The sequence below is a fragment of the Macaca thibetana genome, chromosome 15 (assembly GCF_024542745.1).
Source record: "Macaca thibetana thibetana isolate TM-01 chromosome 15, ASM2454274v1, whole genome shotgun sequence".
Taxonomy (NCBI): Eukaryota; Metazoa; Chordata; class Mammalia; order Primates; family Cercopithecidae; genus Macaca; species Macaca thibetana.
This window is the reverse complement of record NC_065592.1, coordinates 33296576-33312053: the sequence shown is the minus strand read 5'-3', so window position 1 is coordinate 33312053 and position 15478 is coordinate 33296576. Positions and strand designations below refer to the sequence as shown.

The 15478-nt window shown below is 40.6% G+C and overlaps 1 long non-coding RNA gene across 1 annotated transcript in view; it reads left to right on the top strand.

Moving 5' to 3' along the window:
* The window catches only part of LOC126937953 (uncharacterized), a 29086-nt gene extending 15693 nt beyond the window's left edge, over positions 1–13393 (top strand). The window contains exons 2-3 of the long non-coding RNA XR_007719911.1: positions 11927–12057; positions 13308–13393. This is a non-coding gene — a long non-coding RNA (uncharacterized LOC126937953). The remainder of the gene's footprint in view (positions 1–11926; positions 12058–13307) is intronic.
* The last annotated feature ends 2085 nt before the right edge of the window (positions 13394–15478 follow it).

Genomic DNA, 15478 nt, shown 5'->3' with positions numbered 1-15478 from the left:
CACCCAAACAGGTATTTGTATACCAATATTCATAACAGCATTATTCACAATAGCCGAAAGGTGGAAACTACCCACGTCAACCAACAAACAAGTAAATAGAGAAATGAAATGTGTACACATACAATGGAATATTATGCTGCCTTTTGAAGGAAGGAGATTCTAGTATGTACTGAACGTGGATGAACCTTGATGACATTATGCTATGAAATAAACCAGGAGCAAGAGGACAAATAATGTCACATGATTCCACTTACATGAGGCATCTGCAGTCTTCAAATTCATAGAGATAGAAAACAGAGTGGTGATTATCTGAGGAGAGAGGAGAATGGGGAGTTATTGTTTAATGAGTACAGAGTTTCAGTTTGGGAAGATGAGAAGGTCCTGTGGATGAACAGTGGTAATGGTTGCATAGCAACCATTTGTGTAATGTGAATGTACTTAATTCTACTGGACTGTACACTTAAAAATGATCAAAATGTTAAGTTTTATGTTAAGCATACTCTACCACAATAAAAACACTCAATGAACAAGGTTTAATCAGATCTGCCAGAATAATTAAATAGCTACAGTAAAGCCAACTGCATAGTAAAACTCATAGGAGGGCTTTTGGAAGGTTAAAGTGAAGACTCCAGGTTCCTTCAACTCTAATCTGATTCCTTTATCTCAGAATGATGTTGAGATCCTGCAAATCTTTATCTTCCATAGAAGCGAGCGTGCATGCGCGCACACACACACACACACACACACACACACACACAGAGTCTCTGGGGCCCATAGAGACACAACCTGGAAACAGGGCTTGCCAGGATTAGAGAGCCAGGCCAGCCCATGTATCATTCACCCAGAAGACAGCCCTCCATGGAGAAAAAGAACCTCATAGTCTCCTAACAAAGAGGATAATAAATTCCGATTAGCCAAGGAAGCTCTGAGTCTAAATACCAGCAAAGCTCAGCCCCTGCAAGTGGGGACGAATTATCTGAAAGGTCATCCTAGAGACACTGAACAAAGGGCCTCGAGCAGCTGGGTTTCTTAATTTGAGGAAACACTGAAGCCTTTAAAGAAGCCAGAGGCAGAACTGGAGAGATGGGAAAGTGGAGCGGCCTTCTGAGCACAGGGAGGATTTAATAGGAAGGGAAACACAAGCCCCGCAGGAAGCTCTGGGACCTGGCAGCCATGGCTCTCTCTGCCAGGCTGATGGCCTCTGGAAAGAGCCGCCATCTCCTGTGCTGGGCCAGGATGGCCTTTTTTGGCACTGTAATAAAATAGGATGGCTCTGATCTCAGTGATTAAAGCTTTAAAACCACAAGCCTCTGGGAGGGAGTAGGCTCAGAGTAACAACCCATACACCCCTGTTCGCTCTTCTCCAGGCTGTGGTCTGCTGACAGAGCCCAGTCTGTCTCCAGAAAATTCCAGGGGCCTCTCAGGAGTCTAAGGCCAAGCCTCGACCAGTGGCCTCTTGCCTGGGTCCTGTTGTCACAACCCCAGCGGTTGAAAGATGGAAAGCTCCGTGGGAGGGCCAGGTGGCAGGCAGGAAGCAGCCTGCTGGCCTGGAGCCATCCCCAGCTTCCAATAACCCCTCTGTCTAGAAAATCAAGGGACGGAGAATGAAAGGGTCATCTTACTTAGGTAAAAACCTGAGCAGTTGGCCTCATCCTGGACAGAGGGCACTCCGAGGGTAGACCTGAGTCAAATTCCTGAGTCTCTCAGGGAGCAAGGGGTTAGCTAGCACTGGTATGTTTCGAGCCAAAGACCATGCTAATGAGAGAAAGAAAAGAATATATATGGTGAACCAAGTGCTGAGTGAGGTTTTCCTACTGACTTTAATCCTCACAACAACTTTGAGTGGAAGGTATCGTTGTTCCCATTTTAGACAAAAGGGAATGGGGTACAGCCAAAATTTGAACCTGTATCTAGATGGCTCTAAAGTCGTCTCCTCTATACCACACTACCCCTAAATTAAGCCTTTCCCAAATATTAGTTTCCTATGCCTTGAAAATAGTCTCTAATTCATGTATTTGAGACTCAGAAAAGTTCAGTAGCTTGCCAAATATACTGTCAGTGAGTTACAGAACTGAGACTGGAATTCATTTCCAACTGATTCCAAAGCTGATGTTCATTCTTCCATGCCTCATGTATCTTTAGTTAAAGTAAAATAATCCTGTGGCTTTTTGCCAATCAGCAAACATTTTGCTCCTTCAGTCTTGAAGCCTTAGCCCTTTAAAGAGTAGCTCAGTAATTATGCTGCCCCAATGCCCCAGAAGTCACAATTTACTGCAGAATGAGGTGATATGAAACAAAACAGACACATCTCCAGGCCAAAGAAAGGCTATCTCGACTGCACAGACTTGATGACTTTTATTGAGATCTGAGGCCCATTTATGTACAAAAAGCAGTGAAGGGAAGTGGCAGTATATATGTGCATTTGGCACATGTTTAGTTCCTGCTCTGGCAAACGATTCTAGTTTTTTTGGTTTTGGTGAGAAAAGACCCAGTGGGCTTGACCAATCATTTTGTGGAGAGAAATTAGATGTCACTAGCCAAAGTAATAAAAGCAACTGTCTCTTCCAAGATTCATGTATTCCAGCAAATGAAGGTATCTCTCTTCTCTTCAGACTTAAATTCTGAAAGTATATTAATTTGCATAGGAAATATATACTTTTATAATCAGGTACCTCTCTTAGTCTCTTGGGGGAAATGTTCCCAATGGCAGGAACATGCAAATTGAATGAAATGGAAATTATCTAGGATATTGCTTATCACCTTATAATTTCAGTCAAAATGGCAAAGCCCACTTTAAGGATTAGTCATGCCTAAAGGAAAGGGAATAGTTAAACCACAAAGGCTTGAAGGAGACCTCTTATATTTTTAAAGAACAATCCTAGAGCCACTCAGCTCCTGTGAGCACTATCCTTGCAATAGAGACTTTCATGTTAAAGGAAGCACAAAGGATGGGAAGTCTTTAGCAATGGGAGAAAGTCTTCCATGCAGTACGTGTGGTTCCAGCAATATGCACAGTAGATATTCTGAAAAAACTCCTTCCACATATAAATGCTAGATAAAATATAACAAACATCCTTTTAGATGCATGGCTGAGCTCACAAGAAAGGGAAATCCCCCGAGGTCAGAGGTCAGAAATGAAGAAGGAACTCAAAAGCAAAGTTGTAAGCATGTGTGCTTATGCTGTCGCTTCCCTGAGGTGACAGAGGGCAGGCACAGTCACTCATGGTAGTCTAGGAGTTTGGGTTTTAATGCCCATGTTGTGAAAGGAAATGAAGTCTTGTGCTTATGAAATGTGAGGAGAGTCAGAACTTACACACTTGCGTAAAACCAGGACCCATGAAGAATGACACATACAATAAAAGGATACACTAGAAATGAGCTGCCTATCCCCAAAGACAGATAAGAAGGAAGTTTATCTCTCTCAGCTAGGTTGTGGTTAGGATAATATATTCTTGAAATCTGTAAACACCAATATGAATAACATGTATACCTGGCGCTATAATTTATATTACATAATCCTGGAACCTCCAAGCTAGAATATTACACAAAATGGGTCCTAGGCTTTTAATATCCCTAGAGAATCTGGAATACCACTCTTATGGACAAATACTTTCAGTCAAAAATGAACATGATTCCTATGGATAAAGACTCACTCAAGATAAACTCTCAATCCCAAACTGAAAACACATTAACAATTGATCTATTGTGAGTGGCTATGAGCAGAAAAAAAAATTACAGAGTTAAGCCCTAAGGAACGCCAATAATTAACCAATTTCACAGAGACTATACAAGTATATTTAAATAGTTTAAAGGCATAAAAAAGAGTTGCAAAAATGAGACACTGAGAAAAGAATAGATACTTAAAAAATTAATTAGAACTTATAGAAATGAAAAATATAGTTATTGAAATAAAAAATTCAATAGACAGTCTACAACTAAACGAAGACCTTTTGTTTACAAAAGACCAACTGACTGATAAATTTGAGGTTATAAATTGAAGCCACTGACACAGTGGAAAAAGCATGGGACTTGGGGCCAGACAGACTGGACAGAATTTTGTAGAATGTGCACCACATCAAATTATAAACTAGTATATGGTACTTATGAAGTGCTTATTATGTACAAAGCAGTATCATAAACACTTTATATATTATTTAATATAATTCTTCTAATAATTCTGTGATATAGGAATCAGTATCTTCATTTTACAGGTAAAAAAACTGAGAATTAGGAAGGAAAGAGCTTGCCCCACATTCCACTGACAATTGATATCACTAGGATTCAAACCCAGGTCTGTCTCACCCTCTTAACCACTAAGATTTATTGCCTGTCCCATTAGACTGAAATCCAATTTGAATCAGCTGTGTAGGTTTACATTGCCTGAGAGTAGGAAAAAAATATTTTATTTTCATCCTGAAGACCTAATAGAGCCTTTCAAGAATGTATTTTATAGCTCTTTTCTTGCTGATAGTAGCAGAATTTGATCTACAGCTCAAAGTGTAGGCCCAGCTGAATGTGGAAGACTTGAAGGGTTAGACAGGCATCTGATGTCAGAAGAGGCGATGGGCCAGTTCTTTAAGTCTGGAAAGCTCAGGCTAATATTAGTGATCAGAGCCTGTCATGGAAGAATCTGAGAAGTCAGTAAAATGGTGAAGGATTGGGGTGACTTTGAAAGTCAAGACTAGCAAAATGTTCAGAATTTAGTGGTTCAAATGGTTAGAGAGCTTAGTATTATCAAGGTGCAATTCTGAATGAGATTTGGATCAGAAATTAGTTATCATTTTTCTGTTCTCTTATTCTGTCATATTTCCTCCTGAGGCTGTTTGCTTGAGTCCTTAGAGGAAGCCCAGAAAGTAAAGATGACCTTGCCTCTTACTAAGGCAGAAAATCATCAGGCTCTGCTTGATGTGTCCTAGCTCAGGTTATATATCCAGAAGAGGATAATGCTCTGTTAATATCTTGTGCAGGTAACTGTGTTACTACAGTTGTTATACAAATACTAGAGCTCATTAGAAGCATTTGTAAGAATACATATTTCATATTTCACAGCTAGTTTCTCAAAAAACAGTGTAAACAATTACTAAGCATTTTTTTAAATTAATGCAAAACCCTAGGAACATTGCATGGAATTATTTATGTTACATTTGTAACATAAATATAATGCAAATGAACAAAAATAAAAGCTTAAAATGTATATTGGGACTTTTTTTGACTTTTGGATAGGCTCTTGAATGGTCGGTGAGGATTGAAATATTTATAATTATGATAACAAGATTTTATTTTTAAAGCCTTTCTCTCAATGAATTCTCACAGTCCTTTGAGTCTACACCATTAGACTTAATTTACAGATGGGAAAACTGAGGCAAGGGCAGTTAATGAAAACTGCCTAAGATAAAATAATTCATTAAGTGACAAACCATACTCTAAATTCAAGGTTTCCCAATTCTAAATCTCATGCACTTTTCAATATGTCTGGTTAGCAACTTGGTAGCTGACTTAAAGAAAGCACATGCAAAAATTATGGGTTAAAGGAATCTAACAAGGTGAAATTTATCAAGGATAAATTTAAGGTACTGTCTGAATTTATGCCAAAAGTACCCTCAAATAAGTGAGGAAGAATGTCCCAGCAGCTCATTGAAAAAAGACTCAGGAAGTCTGGTTAGCAGGAAGAACAGCATAAATCATTATATGTGACAGGACCACAAAAACTGGTACTTTAGTGACTTTATGCTACGTCAAGAAGACAGACAACTCCTGGAACATCTTGCTCCATTTTGGGGTTTATGCTTTAAGAGGAAGCTATATAAAGTGAAAGACGATCCCCAAAGAGAAAACACGATGGTAACGTATCAGAATGTCACCATATACAGAAATGATGAAAAAACTCAGCATGTTTAGCTTGGAGAATCAATGAAATGAATTCCAGATATTCTCACCCCCAGGCAAATATAGAAACCCTAGGAATTTTAAGAAGAGGGATAATTTACCTGGGATAATATGGTGGTTACAGTACTGGACAGTGGAATGATACCTGTCTGGGTTTGAATCCTACTTTCACTACTTACCAGCTATACAACCTTGGGCAATTTATCTAATCATTTGGGTAAGTTATCTAACCTGTCTCTCAGGGTTCTCATCAATAAAATTAAACTAATAAGAGTACCTTCCTCCTAGGATTATTTTGAGGATTAAATGAGTTCATACAATTCATAAATTTAACACAAGCTATTGCTATAGCAGAGCAGAAATCTCATTAAGTATTATTTGTTGATGCTATTATCCTTTCTCCAATTAAGTGGGCCATGCACTGCCCAAGAGAAGAACCTGTCTCATAGGCATAATGGCAGCTAGGAGATGACTCCCCACTTCCTCAGCATTTGAAACTCCCACACTCACCTCAGATGAGTCTTTCATTTCTATGAAGTGCTCTCAATGCCTGAAACATTTGGACCAAAATCTAAACCATCCCAAAGAACAGAAATTCCTTTTAAAACACAACCTCCTGGATTTACTATCTTCTACGTACTAGCTGTGTGATCTAGAGCAAGTTAATTTGTCTCTCAGAGCCTCCGCTGCCTCATCTGCAAAATACCTTGTTGTAGGAAAGATGACTGAGAAAATGTATGTGGCTGTTCCCAGTATCATGCCTACTATAGGCAAAATGCTCAGGAAATGTTTTTTTTATTTCCATAATTTAAGAAGAAACTGTGACAATGTGATAGTTTTGAAATACATCCATGTAGTTAAACAGGCTATATTAGTCTGTTTTCATACTGCTATGACGAAATACCCAAGACTGGGTAATTTATGAAGTAAAAGAGTTTTAATGGACTCACAGCCCTACATGGCTGGGGAGGCCTCACAATTATGGCAGAAGGTGAAGGAGGAGCAAAGGCACATCTTATATGACCACAGGCAAGAGTGCATGTGCAAGGGAACCGCCCTTTATAAACCATCAGTTCTCATGAGATGTATTCACTATCACAAGAACAGCATGGGAAAAAACCATCCCCATGATTCAATTACCTCCCACTGGGTCCCTCCCATGATATGTGGGGATTATGGGCACTACCATTCAAGATGAGATTCGGGTGGGGACACAGCCAAACCATGTTACAGGCACTGAGCCCCATGATGCTATGAACACAGGGATAAATAATGTATGACCCCAACACTGACTTTGCTCATGGTCTGGAGGAAGAGGAAGTAAATAAGCAAGTGCCTAAGAACATGGCAGTAGCTAGTGATCTCAGGCAGGTTGGAATCATAGTTGAGAGTGAAGGGCAGCAACCACACTGCAGGAACTTGAGGAGCAAGCAAAAGTTGGAGTTAGGAGATAGCAAATATAGCACACTGTTAAGAAACTAAAATGGAGAAAGAAGGAAGGAGAAGGAGAGGGAGATCCAGAGTCGTCAGAGGCATTTTGTGTGTGTGTGTGTGTGTGTGTGTGTGTGTGTGTATGTATTTGTCTGGGGCCATATTTATAACCTGAAAAAAAGAACTAGTAAACAGGGAGTAATTAAATATCAACATGACAAGGGCAGCCATTGTGCAAGTTCAGTTGTCAGAGTTGACTGATAGGTGTGTAGATAGCTCCCCTGACATTTACATCGGGGTGGAAAGCCACAGTGGACATTAGGACAAAGGGGCAGTTCCAGAAGTTCCTATTCTAGGGATACAGCCAGACCCTCAGCACCTCCATGGGGGATGGACGTTATTCACAGCCCTGAAGTCACCCGTGAAGACAGCAGGAACCTCCCGAACTCTTCTTCTTTGGGGTAGAGGGCCTGACAAACTACAGCCAAATTTATTTCTTGTTTTGTTTTTTTGGTGGTGTTGCTTTTCCTTGGGAACTGGCACATTTTGCATTGAGGTTTACACAAAGCAAAACAGCTCCAGTGTCAAATGGAAATCCAGCAGGCTCTTCTCAAGATGTACTGTTCCTTTGTACAGGCTGCCGACTTGGGAGAGGGGGCCCAGGACATAATGCCTATGCCTCTTGGGAAGCATATACAGACAATGGTCTGTGTGTGAAAAGGGGAACAGATTAACCAGGACCGGGGTATCTCCCAATTGCTTTTCTTAAAGAAAGACTCTATTGCCAGGAAGCAAAGCACACACAAAAACAATACCTAAGCTAACAGAGTACTGGCTTTAATATACTCAGAAATAACAGAACACGGGCAGGCTACAACTTTCCAAATCCCCTTGAAAATCCTTTGCCAGAGCAGAGATGGTTTGTCAAATCTATACTCTTTGTTTAATATGTTTGTTCTTTTGTTTGATCAAGGGGGGAAGCCGTCTAACTCATTATATTGGGGGAGCTGCATTCATTCCTTTGTGCTTCTTTTTCTTCTTCTAATCTTTATTAAAATCAAAAGAAGAGCCACTCTAATCCTTCAAATGATAATTTATTTCTCAACCTACAAAGTCAGAGTCTTCGCTATTATTTTAAAAACAAATCAATGCAACAATTTTAATTAAAAATGAAACAGGGTGAACCTAAAAAAATAAATAGGCATTTGTTAGATCAACGAGCAAACTTGTTTACAATTAATGGGCAACAGGGCTCCCGGTGATAAAGAAAGGGTTTTAAAGCACCAGAATGTTTCACTGCAGTTGGTAAATTCTCTGGACTTTTATTTGAGTCTTTAGAGAGAAAAACACATCTAGAAGTCTCCTAATGAAATGTCCTGACCCTGGGAAATTTATGCTTCAAAATGTGCTCTACCCATCCCCCCAACTGCCCCCCACTCCCATCTCTGCCAGCCACTTCCTTGGCTAGAAGACTCAGTGGGTTCTATTTTAGCTGGGGTTATTCATCTCAGATAGGAGAGTAGGTTTGGCATTCTCACAAGGAAAAAAAAGGCTCTGTATTAATTAAGGAGACATGCATTGGCCTGCTCATTGGTGGGTGGGGCTGGTGGAGTGGACTGATGATCTTTAGGAAGCCTCAGGTTTCTCAAGCAGGAGAGAAAACCACACGTATTAGGAAGTGGACGTTCTCCCAAATACCATTGAGAAAAAAAAAAAAAAAGTGATTTCCTTAAAGGAAAGCTAATGGAAAATGAACTTGAATATGTAAATTTATTCAGTGTCCATTTTTTATTGAGAAGCTACTGAGTTCCAGCAATGGCATTTAGGATTGAATTTCAAGAGATGATCTTTCAATTGGTTTACCATGGTCCAGCAGTCTCCCAGCTCTCTCTCTCTGTGGCAAGCCTGAAAAGAGGAGTCACAGAATCTAAGTTTATGGTTCAGTGGAGGAGGCAAAGCATGTGATGAAGGCTGTGGCAGACATGGATGCTAAGGGCTGTGGGAGGGGACATGGAGGGAGAGAGAACCTCCTTTGGAGTCACCTGTACCTCTGGACTAAGGCAGGGAAAGTTGTAGGGAAGAGGTGCATTTCAGATGGGCTCTGAAGAATAAGTAAGACTTAGGCGAGTGGATGTGGATGAAGAAGAGCATTCGTGGTAGACCAATATGAGCAGGCTTAAGTACTGTTAAGAATGTAAGAATGTAGAAGAGTGGAGGGATGAGAGGCAGATGGTTATAATGTTTGTTTGTTTGTTTTTCCCCTCATAAACTCCTATTCCTCCTTCCAATGTTAACTTAAGCTTTATCTCTGAGAAGCCTTCCCTAAGCTCCCCATCTTGGTTCTGGAGACTCCCTGCACAGTACTGTGTGTCACCTGTTGATTCCCCTACTAAACTGTGCCCCTTAACCTGCTCAGTCTCTCTTCCCTTCATCCCCAGCACCACAGTGCCTTGAGAAGTGGACTGAGCAGGAGGCCAGGGTCAGATGCTCAGATTTTCAGGGCCAGGGTGGAATGAGATATAACACCTCTGTTAATGCTGGAGCAAAAAATGCAACTGAAGTGGGTTTGTGTCTAAACTCCTTATGCGGCCCTGCACACTGTGACTGGTTGCCCAGGTACCCCTTCAGGATCAAGAATTTGTCACTGCCTGGAAGGATTTCTGTGGGAAGCTAGCCCTCAACTGTTAGCCCCTGCAGGGTCTCAGCTGAAGAGATGACCTGACCCAAGTTCACACACTCTTTCAGAGCCATCTTCATCCAGTGACTGATTGTCAGGGTGTTTATATGCTCAAGCTTCTCAACCTAACATTCGACAGCTCTCAAAAGCCATCATCCCATCTTCACAACTTCCTGTGGGACATTGTGAACTCCTGTGCATCAAGAGTACACCACACCTTGACTTCTCTCTCTGCCCAATAGATCCTGCTTTCTTCTCTTCCCTTCCAAGGTCTTAATCCTAAGAGCCCTCCCTAGCAGATTTTCTCCATGCTACTCTCTATATCAGGATCTGCTTCTGAGACAATCCAACCTATTATAGCCTCTTGAGGGTCCAGCCTCAGGGAACCCAGGGTTGACCCATCACAGTCACACTTAGGATACCTGGTAGGTTTGTTTTTTGTAAAAGCAGATAATTTGAGAGGAATTGTAAACAATAAGTCTTGTGAACATGACTATGTTAACAAATCATCAGAAAAAGAATTAGCAAATTAAGAAAAATAGCATCCAGGTCTGGTAATTTCGTAAGTGTTCTATTCTGGAGACAATAAAAATTAGTATAGTTCTTCTAAAAAGCAATATGATAACATATCAAGAATTATAAATCATTCCAAATGTGGAATTTATCCTGAAGAGATCATTAAAAAGAATAAAATGAATCTATACAGGATAATGTTCTTTGTAGCATTAACTCGAAGGAGAAAAAAAGACGTGAAAAACCCTAGCTATCCAACATTAGGGACAATAATACTGTGGAACGATCTGCAGTGATAACCATGAAGACTAAATGAAAAGCACAAAGCACTTATGATATAAGTATAGGGGAAAGAAGCAAACATTTTAAAAGTTCATTATGACTACCTAAAGTCTAAGTGGATTCAGATAAAGTAAATAAAAGGAGATAACACAAAATGATTTTGAATGATTTGTTTTCTTTTTCCAAATTTTAGTGTCATTACATTCTTCCCTTTAAAAAATTTAACTAACAGATTATTTGCATGATTTGACATCTAGTCTTCTTGCATGAGCAAAAGGGAGAGTAAATATGAAAGAACAGAAAACCAGACCTCAATAATATAAGGCTAGAATGTGATATGACCTTTCCCTGCCTGCAACTTTCTGAAAGAGATCAAGGTCTTGAAGTGGATGGATATAATTTGACAGCTGCTCTTTGAGCCTGACTTCAAGAAAAGAATGAAGTCATAATTCTCAAGGGGTATCCATGGTTTTTTTTTAAATTTATTTAATTAATTTATTCATTTTCTGAGACAGTCTCGCTCTGTCACCAGGCTAGAGTGCAGTGGCGTGATCTCAGCTCACTGCAACCTCCGCCTCCCGAGTTCAAGTGATTCTCCTGCCTCAACCTCCTGAGTAGCTGGGACTACAGGCATGCGCCACCATGCCCAGCTAATTTTTGTATTTTTACTAGAGACGGAGTTTCACCATGTTGGTCAGGATGGTCTCCATCTCTTGACTTTGTGATCCACCCACCTCGGCCTCCAAAAGTGCTGGGATTACAGGACTGAGCCACCGTGCCCAGCCTCTGTGGTTTAATTAAAAGAAGTTCTGGTTTTCAGTCTACTGGGACCAAAGAAAATTACTCTTCCACATACCATCTCCTGAATGCACATTTAGTCAATCCCCTTTATAGCAGAAGAGACATCTCCAGCCTTCTTAAGAGAACCCCTTCAGGAATCCTTTCATTCCATGATTCTTGGACTCCTGATTCTACCTTGCATCATGGTACCTGGACTGTATGACCTTGTTTCCTGGACTCTCCTTTAGATATGATACCCCAAGTAACAACATGTGTTATCATCACAGCTTCCAGTTATTTGGTATTTCTCTGTGTTGAGCACTGTGCTTAGCTTCTTATCTATATTTTCTTATGCAGTCGTTATAACAACCCTATGACTGACTATTATTATTCCCACTTGGAAGATGAAGACACTGAGGTTCCAGGAAATGAAAAACTCAGCGCAAAATCATAAGACCAGAAGTGTTCAAGAACAAGATTCAAACCAGGTTTGTAACCAACAAAAACTCTCAGTCACCATGCCTGGAGATCATGATTCCATAAAAGTCAACATTCTGCTCTTTCCACTGAGGAACATTTCGGGAAATTCCCTTCTGTCATTCGCCTTAAAAACTCCATAATTCTTGGGAGACACAACTGTTGCTTTGCAAAGCTGTTCTATTAAATATGCATTAGACTGCTTAGCTTGTCCTGAAAATGAGTTAGTCACCTTTCTCTTTTTTTCCTCACTCTGCATCTTTTTATACAAGGAACTTGTTGACCCTGCCCTGGTATGTGCACGATAGAGGGCAGGGAAGAGAACAAGCAGAAAAGGGAAAGAAAATATGTGGGGATGAATCTAGCTCATGTCCAGAGACTTAAATGGGAATGCCCTGTGGAAATGAACTGTGAAGGCCTGGCCAACAGGGCTGTCTGTCTAGTACCTTCTGCCTTCTGTGTAGCTTCACAAAATAATTATCATAGGTTAATCAGGTCAGCAAACTTGCCGGGCACTGACAAGCCGGGCAGTCTCAGGTGTGCTCTCAGTGGGCAACCGTGAGGGCTCTCTGGCTGCTCAGATGAGCAAGTCAGCTGGGAACAACTGATCTGCTGAGAAATCTGATGGCTGCCCCATAAGGGGAACCAGGTCGCTAGGATCGCTGGGTGAAGGCTGCTCACCCTTCAAATAGTCTAACCCTCTGTGATCAGGCTGTTTTAATCCCCACATCTCCAGACTCTCACAAATCTGGAACTGGTTTCTAGTCTAAGGTCCTGGCAGGGATAATGTGTTTAATTGGCTTTAAGGCAGAAAACACAAAGTACACGACATGCAGCAAAGTTAGTTTTGTAATTACAGAAAGTCCGATGCCCTTCAGAAAGGTTACATGGGGGTATTTCTCCAAGATGGATTGTGTTTTGTTCTGTTTTGGGTGGTTTGTTTTTTGTTTTTGTTTCATGGTGTTTTTATCTACTGCATAGAATTCAGGGGGAAAAACCCAGGATTTTAAATGTGGACAGGAATTTAAATCCTTGTTGGGCACATAGCAGCTATGGTACCATGGGCATGATACCTAACCTCTGTAAGGTACAATGGGGATAATTATATTCACCTCTTAGGGAGGTCATGAAAATGAGTTGAGATAAAACATATGAAAGCACCCAGCACTGGCATGCTCAGTCCATATTAGTTTCTCATTCTCTTCATTATTTTCATTATCATCATTGTCACATTCTCACCTTTTTTCATCATTGTCAGTAGCAGTCGCATCAACCCAGTGTCCTGACTTTCAAGACAACCATGAAAACGCCCCAACTGCTGCTAAATTACCAGCAACAAGGATCTGGTGAGTAAGTTATTTTGGGGAAGTCAGGTCTTGTCAGCGTGCGTCGAGTTTCTTGCAGTCCTGTGTGTCAGTCTTTCTTAAACCCCTCAGATACCCAGAACCTCTCTGTCTACTAAAAAGAACTGAACTATTAATGTCCCTCATAGAAGAAGAAAGGGAAACCGGCTCCTGTAAATGTGGGTCAGGAATCACCAGGGAGGTAATGACTTGGTCTGCTCTGTGTTCTCTGGCCCTCCTTGGTCCTTCCATGAAAGCCCTCTGTCAGGAGCCCTGCGTGGCCATGGAGTGATTGCCCTTTTGTTCTACAAATTCCTGGATATGACTCACAGAACCGTTTAAGCACGTCTCTCTTCATGTTCCTAGGAATTTTCTTGACAAGAGCAGTGCCTATCCTGAGGCAATCGTATTTCTCCTTGACTTCTCTCCAGTATCAGCTTGTTGCTTGACACCACTGCACAGCCAACTGTATAATGTGGGTGAGTCTAGCTGCATTTTCCTCAGACACAAGCCTGGCTGCCCACTGCTAAGGTGACATCAGGCCAGGCCACAGTGAATCATTTATCCTCCATGCCTTCCTCTCCAGCCCTGAGTGAGGTGGAGTCCTTGAAACTATCACCAGCCAGTGGAAATCAGTGCTGCACTTTCAGGAGGTTAAGCATGAAAAGAGCATAAAAGGTGTTATTACCCCGTGTCTCAGTAATTACCCTTCTGGAAACCTTTTCTAAGGAAATGATGTGAAAGGATTTGGTCATAGTGGCTGGTAGTTACTGAGCACTCACCATGTGCTGACACTGTTATAATTGCCGGGTATATATTGACTTATTTAATCATCATAACAACTCCAGGAGGAAGCAGTCAGGTTATCCCCATTTTTCAGATGAGGAAACCAAAGAACAGTGAGACAATTGTATCTATATTCATGCTGCTTAAGTGTGTAAGAGCTGAGAGTGAGCCCAGGTGGTCTGATTTCACAGTCTTCACTCTTGATTTCTATACTAGTGTGGCCTCTATGCACAAAGCTTGATATAAATAGAAGAGGAAGAAGAAAAAGAATGAGGAGGGATGGGAGAGAAGGATGAAGGGGAGAGGGAGAACAAAAGGAAGGAGAAGAATAGGACAGGGAGGAAGATTTAGAATAAAAGTTAAATTTATTGTTTATGATCGTGAAAATCTGGGCTAGGGCCATTTGGGCCGAGTATGCTGGCATTCCAGGTACCCAGGGTATTCTGAAGAAAGAGAGGTCTGTGGGTTCTATGCACAGCTGCCTTGTCACCCGCTGGGGAGGAGCACAGTACTGAGAGTGGGGCTTACGTTTACAAAGTTGGTATGAAAATTAATAGGCATCTACATTCCTAGAGGTCAATAAATAGAGTGAGAGTTGTTTGTTTGCTTGCATATTGGAATGGAGAAAAATATGTCCAGTCCTAATAAACTTTAAAGTACTTCTGCTCTTCCCTTCCTCCTAAATGCTTTCATCTGTCCACATTACTATGGGAATTTTTTGATGCTGTCAAATGAGTCACTTATAATGGGAATTTTTAAAATAATTATGTTGCTATGTCAAAAAATTTGGAAATTAAAAGATGTTGTTTTACATTTTTGGCACAAAATACCCCAGGTTCAATCTTCTCAGAAAAATATGAGGCACATCTATCTAATAACAAAAAGTTTTCAGAATGGTTATCCTAGTGATTCTCTTTCTGAAAATTTACTATAGTGAACTAATTGACAAGGGGAAAACAATTTTTCACAGGAAGATAATCCAATATCACTTACAACAATAAATATTAGAAATACCTCAAATGTCCAATAGGGAAATAGTTAAGTATCTTAGGAATATCCCCTCCGTGGAATAGTGTGCAGTCATTGGCGATAATAATTTCAAAGACAAAATGTGGCAAATTGAGAAAATGGTTGAAAGTAAAACACACACACAAAAATTATATAGATATTATTACCATCAAATGATATACATTTTTGCATATAGACAGAGATATATTTTTTGCATGTAGACAGAGACTGAAAGGCTGTACAGAAATTAAATCAGATTAAAGATGATGGAATTCAAGATAGTTTTGTTTTTATA